Raw genomic sequence first — 15,438 nt, forward strand, 5'->3', positions numbered from 1 at the left:
ATTGACACTGTTCTCTGTGGCCAGGGTCAAGAGTCCCTCAGGTTGTGTTGCCTGCCTCAGTTCAGGATATCTCATCTGTGCTGCAGAGGAACTTGGAGTGAGAGGAGAAAAATCCAACTGTCATGGTCTACAATACATGTAGAAAGAAGAGAGAAGTTCTGCTGAGGGAATGTATGCAGCTTGGGGCTGAATTAGAAAGCAGAACCAAAATAGTTATAATCTCTGCATTATTACCTGAGCCACAAGCAAATTAGCATAGGGTCAACAAGATTAAGAAGCTAAACATATGCCTCAAAGATTGGTGTTGGAGAAATGGGTTTGAGTTCATAGGACATTGGCATCAGTACAACGGATGGAGGGAGCTCCATTTGGCTCCATTTGGATCTTACTGGGACCAGAGTCCTGGTGAATTGCATAATTAGAGCTGTGGATAGGACTGAAAACAAAATAGTGTGCGGGTGGGTTCAGTTGCATGGAAAATTATGGAAAAATTAAAGGCTGGGGGGAGGACTCAGGAGAGATTATTCATGTTTCGAGAAGTAGTAATAGGCTAACAGTATGGAAATGGTCAAGAATCTAACTTCAGATAAGAGGACAACTATGAGAAGTGGGCAGTCAATACAGGGCTGAAAGTATTGTACTTAAAGTTTTTGAGAAGATTTGAGCTTGGGTTGTGGATGAGGTTGTAGACTTGTACACTGAGCCAGTGTGTTTGGTTGCAGACGTTTCATCACCCTGCTGGGTAACATCATCGGTGTGCCTCTGGTGAAGCGTTGGTGTTCTGTCCCACTTGTTGTTTATATACCCTTGCTTGGGGGGCGGGGGGGGGGGGTTGGCATTACTTCTAGTTCTGTTTTTCAGTGGTTTGTATATTGGGTCCAGTTCAGTGTGTTTGTTGATGGAGTTCCGGTTGGGATACATGCAGTGTATAGAACAAGGTAAATGCGTTTGTAAAACCAAAGAACTGTGGATGCTGGAAATCAGAAATAAAATCAGAAATCACTGGAAAATCTCAGCAGGTCTGGCACCTTCTGTGGAGAGAAAGCAGAGCTAATGTTTCGGGTCCAGTGACCTTTCTTCAGAACTCAAGAAGGGTCACTGGATCTGAAACATTAACTCTGCTTTCTTGCTACAGATGCTGCCAGACCTGCAGAACTTGTCTCGCAATTTCTGATTTTGTTTGTGAAATGGGCTCGTAGTGTGGATTGAAACTGGCGGGTATGATGTTGTGGATATTGCAGAGATGTGGCTGCAAGGGGACTAGGGCTGGGAACTAAACTCAGTAGTTAGCACTGCTGCCTCACAGCGCCAGGGACCTGGGTTTGCTTCCACCCTCGGGTGATTGTCTGTATGAAGTTTGCACAGTCTCCCCGTGTCTGCATGAGTTTCCTCTGGGTGTTCTGGTTTCTTCCCATGGTCCAAAGATGTGCAGGCTAGGTGGATTGGCCATGCTGAATTGCCTGTAGTGTTCAGGGATGTGTAGATTAGGTGGGTTATAGGGGGATGGGTCTGGGTGGGATGCTCTGAGGGGCGGTGTGGGCTTGTTGGGCTGAAGGGTCTGTTTCCACACTGTAGGGATTCTATGATCTATAATCCAAGGATACATGTCCTATCAAAAGATGGGCAGAGGGGCTAAGGGTGCCTTGTTGGTAAGAAATGAAGTTTCTTCAATAGCAAGATGGGATGTAGGGTTGGAAGTGTAGAATCTGTGTGGTTAGAGTTGAGGTTAAAAGACCCTGATGGGAGGCCTCCGAGCGATAGTTGGGATGTGGGAAAGAAAATCATTCAGAAGTTAGAAAAGGCATGTCAAAAATGTACTATTACAATAATCACTGGGGACGTCAATGTGCAGTTGGACTGGGAAAATCAGGTTGGTAGCGGATGTCAAAGAAGGGAATTTGTGGAATGTCTACGAGATGAATTTTTGGAGCAGTGATAGAGCCTACAGGGAACAGGCAGCTCTTGACTTGGTGAAGTGTAATTAGGGAGCTTAAGGTGAGGGAACCCTCTAGGGAGCAGTGACCATAATATGATAGAATTCACCCTACAGTTAGAGTGGGAGAAACTAGAATTTGATGTAATGGTATTATAATTGTATAAAGGTAATTACAAAGACATGAGGGAGGAGCTGGCCAGATTTGCTTGGAAGGCGAGCCAAACAGGGAAGACAGTGGAGCAGCAATGGCAGGAGTTTCTGGGGGTAATTCATGAGGCACATCAGAAATTCATCCCAAGGAAGTAGAAGCATACTAAAGGGAAGATGAGGTAACCACAACTGACAACAGATGTTAGAGACAGCATAAAAGGAAAAAAAGCATACCATGTAATGAATATCAGTGGAAAGCAAAAAGATTGGGAAGTCTTTAAAACAGAGGATGGCAACTTAAAAAGCAACGAAGGGTAAATGAAGATGAAATAGGATGGTAAACTAGCTAGTAATATGAAAGGAGATTGCAAGAGTCTTTTTTTAGATATTTAAAAGATAAGAGAGAGGCAACAATGGACATTGAACCACTGGAAAATGAGATTGGAAAAGTAGTAATGGGGAGCAAAGAAATGATGAAGGAATTGAATCAATACTTCACATCAGTCTTCACGGTCAGAGACAACAGCAGCATAACAGAACTTCAAGAGAGTAAAGGGGCAGAGGTGAGTATAGTGGTTATCAATAAAGGGGAGGTGCAGTGGAAGCTGAAAGGTCTGAAGGTAAATAAATGATCCTGACTGGTTGGACTACACTGTAGGGTTATGTTGGATGTAGCTGAGGAGATTGGAGAGGCATTGGTGGTATCTTTCAGGAATCACCGGAGTCAGGGAGGGTCCCAGATAATAGGAAAATGTTTAATGTAACATCCTTGTTTAAAAAGGGAGGAGGGAGGCAGAAGACAGCCAGTTAGTTTGACCTGGGTCATTGGTAAGATTTCAGAGTCCATTATTACGGATGAGATTGCAGAAGTGCGTGGTAAAATAGGGCAATGTCAGCACAGCTTCGTCAAGGGGAGGTCATGCCTAACAAGTCTGTTGAAATTCTTTGAGGTAATGAGCAAGTTAGATAAAGGATAGCTAGTGGACATGATCTGTTTGGATTTTGAGAAGGCATTTGACAAGGTGCTGCATAATTTGCTGCTAAGTAAGATAAGAGCCCATGATATTAGGGACAAGATACTGACATGGATCGAGAATGGCCCTCTGGCAGAAGGCAGAGAAGGGATAAAGGTGTCTTTTTCAGGATGGCAACCAGTGACCATTGAAGTTCTGCAAGGATGAGTGTTGGGACCAGAACTAATCGTGTTATATACCTTAACGATCTGGATGAAGGAATTGAGGGCATTGTTGCTGAGCTTGCAGATGACACAAAGATAGGCGAAGGGACAGATAATGTTGGGGAAGCAGGGAGGCTGCAGAAGGACTTGGACAGGTTAGAAGAGTGGGCAAAGAAGTGGCAGAAGCAACACAATGTGGGAAAATGTGTGGTGATGCACTTTGGTCAGAAGAATAGAAGTGTAGTCTATTTTCTTAACTGGGAAAGGCTTCGTAAGTCTGAAGCACAAAGAGACTTAGGAGTCCTAGTTCAGAATTCTCTTAAGATTAACACACTGGTTCAGTTGGCAGTTAAGAAAGGAAAGGCAATGTCTGCATTCATTTTGAAAGGGCTAGAATACAAGAGCAGGGATGTACTGCTATGGCTCTATAAGGTTCTGGTCAGACTGCATTTGGAATATTGTGAACAGTTTTGGACCATCGTATCTAAGGATGGCCTTGGAGGAGTTCCAGAGGAGATTTACAATTATGATCCTAGGGATGAAGGGCTTGTGAGGTTGATTGAATGGTTGAGGCTGATGGAGTTGTGACAGCTGAGGATGAATCTTATTGAAACTTATAGAATGCTGAGAGGCCTGGATGGAGTGGAAGTAGAGATGTTTCCACTAGTAGGAGTGACTAGAAACTGAGGACACAGCCTCAGAGTGAAGGGACGATCCTTTAGAACTGAGATGAAGAGGAGTTTCTTCAGCCAGAAGGTGTTGAACTCATTGCTGCAGAGGCCTGTGGAGGCCAAGTCATTGAGTGTATTTAAGACAGAGATAGATAGGTTCTTGGTTAGTAAGTGGATCAAAGGTTATGTGGAGAAGGAAGGACAATGGAGTTGGGAAACCTATCAGCCATGACTGAATGGCAGAGCAGACCCAATGGACTGAATGGCCTAATTCTGCTTCTATATCTTGTGGCCTCATGGTGCTCGAATCCTCTTGCTGTGAACATAAATTTATCTCCTTCACTGACTGCTGTACCAGAATATATTTTCATCCTCAACCTTCTCAGTGACACAGGATGGCATGGCTGTGTTCTCTATAAGATTCAGGAGATGGGGGCATTCCTTTTCCCTCTATTGCCTCTACTATGCTTCTTTTTGTATCTACTTGCCCTGCAAGAGAGGGGCAAATATCAGTCGTCAGATTGCACTGTATGTTTTGTTGATGTACCTGCCATAACTGAATAGCTGAAGGCATGTGGAGGTAACAATAAGGAGATGTGAAACTCTCAGCATTGACATGTATAATGGTGAGGTGGACTCTCTCAATATTGGTCATAAGCCCAAGCTCCAGGGAGTGCTGCAGGGTGAGTTTGCTGTCAAGTTCATTGAGTGGTGTCAAAGCTCTATGAAGTGGTGGGCAGGCAATATCAGTTGAAGACACATTCACTGGCCTTTTTCTGGTGCTGCGGTAAGAACCTTAGGTCCTGATATCATTTATGGATTGCCCTGATCTCCTGCTCCCAATACTTTGAGTGTGTCCTTAAGGCTATCCTAGCCCCCTAAATAACTATGGCTTCTTTGCTTCTGTTCTGTTCCACCAGAACTTTATCTATCAGCCTGAAGCCCTCTCCTTGCCCTTGTGTTCCACTTACTTTGTTTATAATTTCAGGAATGGTGAGCAGCTGCCTCCTACAAGTCTTTGTAGCTTCCCTTTATAAGGACAGACTGCCTTTAAGAGCAGAAGGATAGCTGTACCACATGTACATACATCTATAGAGGTAGTCAGCACAACAGGAGATTCTCCACTCTTTGCTGCAAATGGTATATGAGGCACTATGTTTCAAAAACAGAAGTTGCTGGAAAAGCTCAGCAGGTCTGGCAGCATCTGTGAAGAAAAGATCAGAATTTATGTTTCGGGTCCAGTGACCCTCCCTCAGAACTCAATATGTTTGTATGCTGCATAGTTTCGTCGGAACTAGTGAGGACTAACCATGACCCTTTTACTTTAATAACTGCACACTTTGAAGCAAACACAGCAAGACCTGGACAATATTCATGCTAGGGCTGATAAGTGGCAAGTAACATTTGTGCCATGCAAATGCTAAACAATAGCCATCTCCAGTCAGAGATAATCTAACCACTGCTCCCTGACATTCAATGGCATTACTATCACCGAATTCCTCACTATGAGCATCCTGGGGGGTTAACATTGACGAGAAACTGAACTGGACTTTCTATATAATCCAGTGGCTACAAGAGCTAGTAGGAGGCTAGGAATACCGCAACAAATATCTTATCTTCTGACTCCTCAAAGCCTGTCCACCATCTACAAAGCACAAGCCAGGACTGTGATGGAGAGCTCCCCACTTGCCTGGATGTGTGCAGCTTCAACAACAGTCATGAAGCTTTACATTATCAAGACAAAGCAGCTCAGTTGACTGACACCACTGTCTACAAACATTCATTCCCTCTACCACCGATGCTCAGTAGCAGCAGTGGGCACCATCTACAAGATGCGTTACAGAAGTTCACCAAAGACCTTTAGCCAGCACCTTCAAACCCATGACCACTACCATCTAGAAGAACAAGGGCAACAGATACCATTACCTGCAGCACCACTATCTGTAGGTTCACCTCCCCCATTCACCATCCTGAATTAGAAATATATTGTCACTCTTTCAGTATTGATAGGGAAAAAGTCTTGGAATTTGCTCCCAAATGACATTCTTGGTCAAGCTACAGCACATCGACTGCAACGGTTCAAGAAAATAGCTCACCACCACCTCCTTACAGACAACTGGGGATGGGCAATAAATGCAGGCACAGCCTGTGATGCACCTATCCCACCAGGGAATAAAAAAAGTATTTCAAAAGCTAATGAATCTATCAAAATAGACAAAGAATAGTTCATAATTGTTTTAAAAAGGGATTGCAAAGTTCATAAATACATTAAAATGAACAAGCTGACATTTCTCAGACAGCTGTATAAACAATCCCTGCTGAGCAGAATCTTGTAGTAGTTTGAAAGACAGCTATTCAAGTCGATAAGCCATTGAGCAAGTATGTGTGCAAACCCATTTGAACCGAATTGATTAGAGCCTTTTAAACAACTGAATTACTGAGATAAACCTAAAAGGATTAATGAAATCTCAACAACCTGTCAAAGATTTGAATCAGTCAAACAGGTAGTGGAGCTAAATGTAAAAAACAGTGACATTTTACACAATCAAGATTTCAAACTGGGTTAAACTTTTAAAATGTGCAACTCAAGAATAGCACTTTACCAAGTGGATAAGCTACTCTAACATGTCTGAAGACTTCCACTTTCACAATACTCAGAGGAGGTGAAAGCCTAGTGGTATTATTGCTGGACTGTTAATACAGAGAATCTGAGATGATGTTCTGTGGACCTGGATTCAAATCCAGGCAGGTGGTGGAACTTGAATTCAACAAAATATCTGGAATTAAGAATCTAATGAAGACCATGAGTCGATTGTCGTAAAAAAACCCATTTAGTTCACTAATGTCGTTTAGGGAAGAAAACTGCCATCCTTACCTGGTCTGGTTTGGCCTACATGTGACTGTAGACCCACAGCAATGTGGTTGAATCTGGGCAATTAGGGATGGGCATTAAGTGCTGCCTAGCCAGTGACACCCTCATCCCATTAATGAATTAAAAAAATACTCTTCTTTCTCTCAATAGCTTGCCAGTTGTCAGAAGTAACAAATTAGCAACCACATTACTTAATGTTAAGTGTCCAATAAAAACACTAACTTTGCTCACTGTAGTAAAGAAAGACAACTTCTGATACAGCATTTCATAACAACATGTTAAATAGGCAACACGTTTTGGACTGACTTTTCATTTGGTTCCATCCAAACCATGATTTGGGCGGCATGGTGGCTCAGTGGTTAGCACTGCTGCCTCACAGCACCAGGGACCCAGGTTCGATTCCAGCCTTGGGCAACTGTCTGTGTGGAGTTTGCACATTCTCCCTGTGTCTGCGTGGGTTTCTTCCGGGTGTTCCGGTTTCCTCCCACAGTCCAAAGATGTGCAGGGTAGGTGGATTGGCCATGCTAAATTGCCCATAGTGTTCAGGAATGTGTGGATTGGGTGGGTTTGGGTCTGGGTGGGATGCTTCAAGGTCAGTGTGGACTTGTTGGGCCAAAGGGCCTGTTTCGACACTATGATTCTAATTCTTATCACCTCTGTGCTGGTGTGATTCATATCAACATCCAAATCTCACCTACCTCTAACAGAATTGTGGAGATTTGGAAATGCACACTTTCACTGCCCCTTTCCCAATGAAATTTGCTGACAGCAGAAATGGCATTGGGAATCACGGATCAAGGAGCTGCCTGCCATTTTTAAAGCCCTTCTGATCTTGTCAGCTCCTTGTCGGAGCAGGAACATCCAAAGTGTAATGTTCAATGAGTTGCTGGCATGCAATTCCGGCTGTATACTGATGTTGGTGAACAGCTCGCTATTGGGCCTGTAAGTGACATTGTTTTGACCCTAGTCAGTAAGCAACAGCAGCTTATTCAATTGCTGTAACCCTTTCCTGACCTGTGATCCCCCTATTGTCAACATAGGTTGTATCCTTAATGTAATGAGATATTAAGGGAAAAGAAATACTTGCATTCATATAGTGCTTTTCAAACCCGCAGAATGTATGAAAGTGCCTTTAGATCATAATAAATAGTCAATGGAGTGGGCTGTACAGCCCTTCAGCCCTGCCCTGACGTTTAATAAGCTCACTACAGCTCCATTTTCTGTATTCCTGTAATCCCTTTGTTCGCAAAAATCCAGTGGTTTCTGTCTTGACCATACTCGATGATTGAACATCCAAACCCTCTGGGATATAAACAATGAAGTATTTTTTGAATGTAGCCATTGTTGTAATATGGGAAATGAGAAAAGGAGTTGCACAGCAAGCTCCCACAAACAACAGTGAGATAAATTACTGGGTCATCTGTTTGAAATGCTGGCTGAGAAATATAAATTGGGGCAGGTTACCAGAGGAACTGCTTGATCTGTTTTAAATAGTACCCCGGCCAGGATCATTTATGTCCCTCTTGCACATGTGGGGCCTCAATTTGCTAGTAAACCTAATTAGAACAGCTTTCTATTGCCCCAGGTAAGATTGCCTGGTTCAGCACAAGCCAGGGACAAAACTGAAGGATATCTTGATGTTTGTTTATAACTCAGTGCCACAGGTGCATTCACCCACTGTACTTTTAGCTTCCTGACCAGTATTTTTGCATAGTGACTAGTAGAGTTGCTGTACAATGTGTAGTTTTCTCTGTACTGAGAATTCTACTTGGGACTGGGGAACCTGTTCAGAAAATATGCCACAATTTTTCTGTATTGCAGTTCTTCTTCAGTTAAGCATGCTGTTTCATTTGTGAATACTTTTGGAAGTGTTAGTGGTTTTCATGTCTAGTCTTTTGCTTATGTTGGGTTTAAGGTTGTCCTATCAGAACTATGACACTTGTTTTATTCGAATGGAGTCGCATATATTTCAGATGCTTGCACATTTGAAGGCACTGTTATCGCATGCTTCCTACTTGATAGCCATGGTAACATAATATCCCTGTCTTGAGCGATCTTCTTTAAGTTTCTCAGTCTGGTTGAGTTCCTTCTGCCACCCTCTTTGTGAGATATGTAAATGCAGCATAAAGTAATGGGGTACGTAGAAACATAGAAGATAGGTGCAAAAGGAGGCCTTTCAGTCCTTCAAGCCTGCCCTGCCATTCTACGTGATCATGGCTGATCATCCAACACAATAGCCTAATCCTGCTTTCTCTCCATAAACTTTGATCCCATTTGCCCCAAGTGCTATATCTAGTCTGGGCTGCACAGTGGCTCAGTGGTTAGCATTGCTGCCTCATAGTGCCAGGGACCCGGGTTCGATTCCACCCTTCTGCAACTGTCTGTGTGGAGTTTGCACATTCTCCCCGTATCTGCGTGGGTTTCCTCCCACTGTCCAAAGATGTGCAGGCTAGGTGGATTGGCCATGCTAAATTGCCCATAGTGTTCAGGGATGTGTAGATTAGGTGGGTTATAGGGGGATGGGTCTGGGCGGGATGCTGTGAGGGTTGGTGTGGACTTGTTGGGCCGTAGGGCCTGTTTCCACACTGTAGGGATTCTATGATCTATGATCTAGTCACCACTTGAATACGTTCAATGTTTTGGCATCAACTATTTCCTGTGGTAATGAATTTCACAGGCTCACCACTCTTTGGGTGAAGAAACGTCTCCTCATCTCCATCCTAAATGGTCTACCCCGAATCCTCATTCTGTGACTCCATGTTCTGGACACACCCACCATCGGGAACATCCTTCCTGCATCTACCCTGTTTAGTCCTGTTAGAATAATTCTGAGATACCCCCCCTCACTCGTCTGAACTCCAGCGAAAACAATCCTAAACTAGTCGATCTCTCCTCATATGTCAGACCCGTCATTTGTCATCTTTTATTTCTGTTTCAGGGGGTCACATTTCCCTATAGGGCTGTGTGGCGGATGTGAGTTAATAGAGCTCTTGGTGTTATCTTTTAAAAATCTTGTACGACACATTTTGTGGTTACAAAACAAAGTAGCATGATTACAAATTACTGTACCATCCAGGAAAAGGTATAAAATAACAGGAAGTATAATTATAATATAAATCATACCATAAAAATAAGAGGCCTTTATGAATTCACTATTAATGGTGATAGTGATGTGACAGTGTTGTGCAATATTTAACCTTTCTGAAAATTAATGCACTTTAATGTAAATTGGACAAGGGCTTCTGTTGGACTGACAACTGTTTTTCTTACTTTAATTAAAGGAATCGGTACTCATTTACAGTCCAGTGCAATCATTCACAGACAAGAAAGATTAAATGAAGATTGTGTTTAAATAAAAAATGCTCTTTGCAGGGTTTATGAACACAGGTCCTGTATCCAGATTAATCTAGATATTTTGACCAAGGATTTGAGAGAACCATTGCCAGTGTTTGATCAGCTGATGGGAGGTGCAAACTCAATGTGGCAGGAGGGGTCTTTCAATTAGGCAGACTCCATGAGGCTGACCAGTGTCTTGTTCTTTTGCTGGTGTGGTCCATCCACGTCCATTGCATATCGGGGCTGCCTTGCTTTAGCTTGATATTCTGGTTGGGAGAAAAATATTCAACAGTTTGTATCACCAGGCTGTCACGTTTGCACGACATGAAGGTGCTGTAGAACTGCAAGTTTTTTTTGTTGTTAAAATACTGTGTGTTTGAGTCATTGAACATCAAACAGTTAATTTGCAGTGGCCCAAACTGGGAAGCTGTCTGCAGTGATAACACCCCTCCCCCCTCCTTCCCATTCTTTCTTATGCTTTAGCCAAGCTTGTAGTGAAACCTGCTTTATCCCTTGCACAGTACTTTGTGGACTTCCACTGTCTTGTCAGTGAAACTTTTGTGTAAAATTATCTGTTTGAATTGAAAATCTGCTGCATTGATGCAAAAGGTTTATAATAGCTTTTCTAGAATGATTCAAGGTAAATGAGCAATGTTCAAAACCAAAATGAAAAATTATCCCTTGCTCCCATGATTACTGGCTGCTGGGAATCTGAACTGCTAAAACAAAGGACAGGGCCCTGAAGAAAGAGGTTGAGACAATTAGCAGATTACACGTTTGTTTCTAAAATGGCTTCTTGCTAAAGGGTGTGGTTAAAAACAGCAGAAAGGACTGGTATTTTCTGATCTGCATTCCCTGTGCTGTGGCACGTCAGATCCCATAAATCCCAATAAAAATCACTGTGACTCTTCCTGGCTAAAAGTAGTAAAGGAGTTTGATTTACTGGTTTAACAGTGAGTGAGCATATGGACCTGGCAGCTTTTCAGAGAAAGAAAACAGATTTTGTGGCACCTTCTAATTTTTTTTCTGTTGTTTAGTAAAATCTAATCCTGTTGGCTGCACTGTCGCTGAATGTTCAGAAATATGAACAGATAATTTTAGCTCCACAGTTTCTCAGTGATTTTATTTCTGTTAGGACACCGCAGCCATTTCATAGTGCACTATCACAAACCTTTATTACAATTGACTTTCCCAGAGATCACAGCAACATGCTGGCAAAAATAAAGGTAGGGGAACTGTTGAGCTTTATTTAGATATGATTCTGTAGGCGCGGTGTTCCAAAAGGACAGTTTAAAATATTTTTTTGGGTAAAAACATCGCAATAATGTGGCATAAGCAAAGGGAAACACTGGGCAATATGTGCTGCAGTACAGGTTTCCATGGCTGTATGTGGGGTGGCTGGAACCGGCTAGAACTGGTTTGAAGCAGATCAGCTCATGAACAATGCAGCCACTGAGCTACATTGCTTCCTTCTTCATGGCAGCAATACAAGAAGCTTGCAGAAAGGTACCATCTAAAACAGCATGATTGCACCTTAGACATATTATTCTGGTATGTGGATAGTATGCTAAATGCTTTATAAATGGGTATGTTTGTGGTATCTTTGAAGAAGAAAATTTGTTTCACTGTCTTGAGGTAAAGGATTCAAGCATGAAGAAGGGTTTGTGTGCTCCCTGTTACAAAAAAAATGGTGGATGGGGGTAATCTGTTACTTTCTGAGAGATGAAGTGTATATGGATCAGCAGTGTATATTTAAATCTAAGACCAAATTTTTGTTACTGTGCAAATTAGAGTACTGCTAGCTGGGTTTTTGTGCATAACATTGGGGGCAGGAAAGACACGCTTAGCTGGCTTGCTAGCAGAGAAGATGGAGGTTTTTTTTTGGTGCTGCTTTTTCAGTTAAAGTGTTATTTACTTCATAGTACAGTGGTAAGGAAATCTTTAACTCTGGGGGAAAGAAGCCACAGTCTTGTACTATCACACAGCAGATTACATGAACGGTGTCCTACATTATGCAAGTCACCATGCCAGGAGAATTATGGTCATGAATTTAACCAGTTGAATTTATCAATTATATGTAAAATATTAAAAATATTCCTGATGATTAGCTTGTTTTGGCCTACTGATGTGTGGTTCTTTTTGAAAATAGGAGATGTATGTATCTGTTTTTGTAACTTGAGTATCAGCACAAAGCCTTCTGGGGCTACTGATTTGACACCTCCCTTTAAAAGCCTTACAGACGCTGGTCCCTCTAAAGCTTTACAAAGGAGGAAATGTTCTTTGTTTTCATGCAATCCTCCCGAGAAATTTCTCAGCTACGGCCACCAGCTTTGTTTTTCAAATCAGCAAATCTGAGTTGAAAATAATGTACAGAACACGCACACATTAAAAGTGGTTGATTCAAGCATTTGTGCTAACAAATTGGATCACTTTTCTGAAATGAAGCATTCAGGCCTGTCGCCCAATATTTTTTCCCCCCTTCTTCCTTCCTTTCTGGATTACTGTTTTGAACTTTTGCTGCCAGTCCTCCTGACAAGGCTTTTATTGCATTAAAAACATTGTTAGTCTCATTAAAAAAAATGAGACTTAAGTAGCTATCAAAATTTTGAACGGCTTTTTCACCTCATTTCGAAGAATCCTGGAAATCTGAAAATGACGACAGTGTTTGGATATGCCTCAGTGGTGGTGGTGGCCTAGTTCAGGGTAAGTAATAGTGATAGTTAAACAGATTGCTTTGTTCTCTTAAATATTCTCTATCTGCTCTCCCAGTCTCTCCAATGTTTTCAATAATGGAGTTTTTTTCCTTGGAAGGGTGTCAGGATCTCTAGCTTGCTGGTGTCAGCACACGCATCAAAATACCACCAACCGAGGTCCCAGGGCCTAGGTCATACTGTAATGTTTTGGAACATTTGGAACCTGTTTTGTAAGAAACGAGATAGCACTTTTAAAAAAAATAATTTTATATTGGCATGACATTGACTGTACAGCACAGTTCCTTGCAGATGAACTCCAGTGTGTGCTTGTTTCACAGAGGGAAAGAAAATACTGTCATCGCGTCACCTACTCAAGGGTCTGCTTTTGGTTACAGACTGACATTGTTCAGAAAGGGATGTCACCTTACATATTTCCTCAAACAAAAATCAGTTGTTACATACTGTAGTTGACAGAGCCATGCCACTAGGATTTCTTAAGTTTGATACATGGCTTGTGCAGCTGCAGGAATTGTAGCTGGAGCTGTTGCTGACAACGCTAAGCTGATTTAAGCTCCTGGGCTAGAGAACAATTGGTCACCAGTGATTGCATCTGGATTCATCCATGCTGCTGTTTCCTCCAAACTTGACAATTCCAATGCTTTTCTGTTTGGCTTCACAGCTTGTATCTGACACTAGCTTGAATTTGTCCCCCAGAACTCTGCTGTCTGTCTCCTAGATTGCCTAAGGCCTGCTCCCAGGTCACCACCATGCATGCTGAAATATGATTCTTTTTTCAACCTTTGATTTAAAATGCTCAATCTTGTGTTCAAATACTTCCGTGGTCTTGTCCCTTCTACTTTCTACAATCTTCTGGGAACTCTGTGTCCCTGAAATCCTCCTGTGCATTCTGTACTTCCATTGAAGGCTTCACCTTTTCAATTTGAACTCAGATTTGGCAATGGCTTCAAGTCTGTTACCTTCAATTAGAGGGAATGAAATTGGAGACGGCGAGAGGAAGGGTTTTATAGGAACATCAAAGACCTCCTACTTGAACAGCATACAATTTTTAATGAAGTTAATATTTTCAGTTATTCCCCCACAAACTCTTTGTTCTATGTGTCAAACTGATTAAGCTGAAAGTGATTTCTCAGCATTTATGTGGTATGTCCCAGGTGGTTTGTGAACTCAGCTGTAAATAGACAAGGTGTAGAGATGGTTGCATTTTATTGATAATTATACCCTGGATCCTTCACAGAGATTGCAACTTGTGTGTTCTTGGAATGTGGGCTCTCTTAGTATTTATTGTTCATTCCTTGAGGCTTAAGAGTCAACCACATTGTGTGTGACTAGAGTCATGTGTTCATCAGGGCAATTAAAGCGTGGCAAATTTTCTTCCCTGAAGAACATTAGTGAACCAGATGTTTTAATGACAATCAAATGGTCTTTATGGCCATTTTATCTGGTGCAAGTTTAGTTTCACAACTTCTCATGGTGTGATTTGAACTTGCGACCTCTGGATTGCGAAGCAAGTTCAATGACTGGGGTTTGATTTTAATTTCTGATTTATGTTGCATTGAAGCACATTATCATTGAAGAATAAAGCGCAGAAGGAAGCCATACCGATGATTGTATTGGCCCTTTGAAGTGGTTGTCCAAATAGGCCCAGATTCGAGAGGAAAGGTCATTGACCTGAAACTTTTGGGCTTGATTCAGCGGCGGCAATGAGGGTCTCGCCCACGCCTGAAGAGTCAGCAGGAGACCCTTGCCATCTCTTTGGGTGAGGGAAGATTTGAAATTAAGTGTCAGTTGGGCCTTTGACAGACCAGCAGTGCCCTTTGTGTGATCAAGGTTTGAAAGCCTTACCTGCTCAGAGCTGCCAGCCAATCAGATTTCCAGCACCCATATTATTTTGCGTTTGTCATCCCAGTACTTCAGACTCAGTCCATTGTCCTGTATATTGTTTCCTTGTCAACTATTTATCCAATTTCCTTTTTCCTTTTTAAAGTTACTATTAAATCTGCTTCTACCACCCATTCTGAAGAGTGCATTGTAACAAATCTCCTTGCTCCTGCAGCCCACTGCTTCTGCCAGTATCCTAAATCAGTGGGTATTGAATCTCCTGTCAGTTAAAACCGTTTCAGCTTATCCACTTTATCAAAACCCTTGATTATATTAAATCTCTCACTAAATTTGAGTGCTGAAGAAGGACAGCCCCAATGTCCCTGGTTTCTGCCCCCGATCAAATAATGGGTAATATTTAATGACTATTACAACACGTTGTTTCAGTTCGGATGGCAAGGTTAAAATTTGAGGCAGAAACAAAAACAGCAATTGTTGGAAAAACTTAGCAGGTCTGGCAGCCTCGGTGGAGAGAAATCTGAGTTAACGTTTCAGGTCCAGTGACTCTTCTTCAGATGGGTTTTTCTGACAATTGACAATGGTTTCACGGACATCATTGGACTCTTAATGCTAGACTTTTTTTTATTAAATTCAAATTTACCGTCTTCCGTGGTGGGATTTGAACCTGAATCACCAGAATATTAGATAACAAGGTGTAGAGCTGGATGAACACAGCAGGCCAAGCAGCATCATAGGAGCAGGAA

General features: G+C 42.2%; 1 protein-coding gene across 7 annotated transcripts in view; it reads left to right on the forward strand.

Annotated features, from left to right (window-relative positions):
- The window catches only part of znf532 (zinc finger protein 532), a 183,503-nt gene that overhangs the window by 34,350 nt on the left and 133,715 nt on the right, over positions 1–15,438 (forward strand). The window contains exon 1 of one of the 7 annotated variants that reach the window (XM_048597263.1): positions 11,608–11,693. The exons of 5 other annotated variants lie outside the window; for them this stretch is intronic. The gene's annotated coding sequence lies outside the window, so the exon portion shown is untranslated. Of the gene's footprint in view, positions 1–11,607; positions 11,694–15,438 lie in introns of those variants that run through there. One more of the 7 variants, XM_048597282.1, reaches the window with a different exon arrangement.

This window comes from Rhincodon typus, chromosome 1 (assembly GCF_021869965.1).
Source record: "Rhincodon typus isolate 14 chromosome 1, sRhiTyp1.1, whole genome shotgun sequence".
NCBI classification, from domain to species: Eukaryota; Metazoa; Chordata; class Chondrichthyes; order Orectolobiformes; family Rhincodontidae; genus Rhincodon; species Rhincodon typus.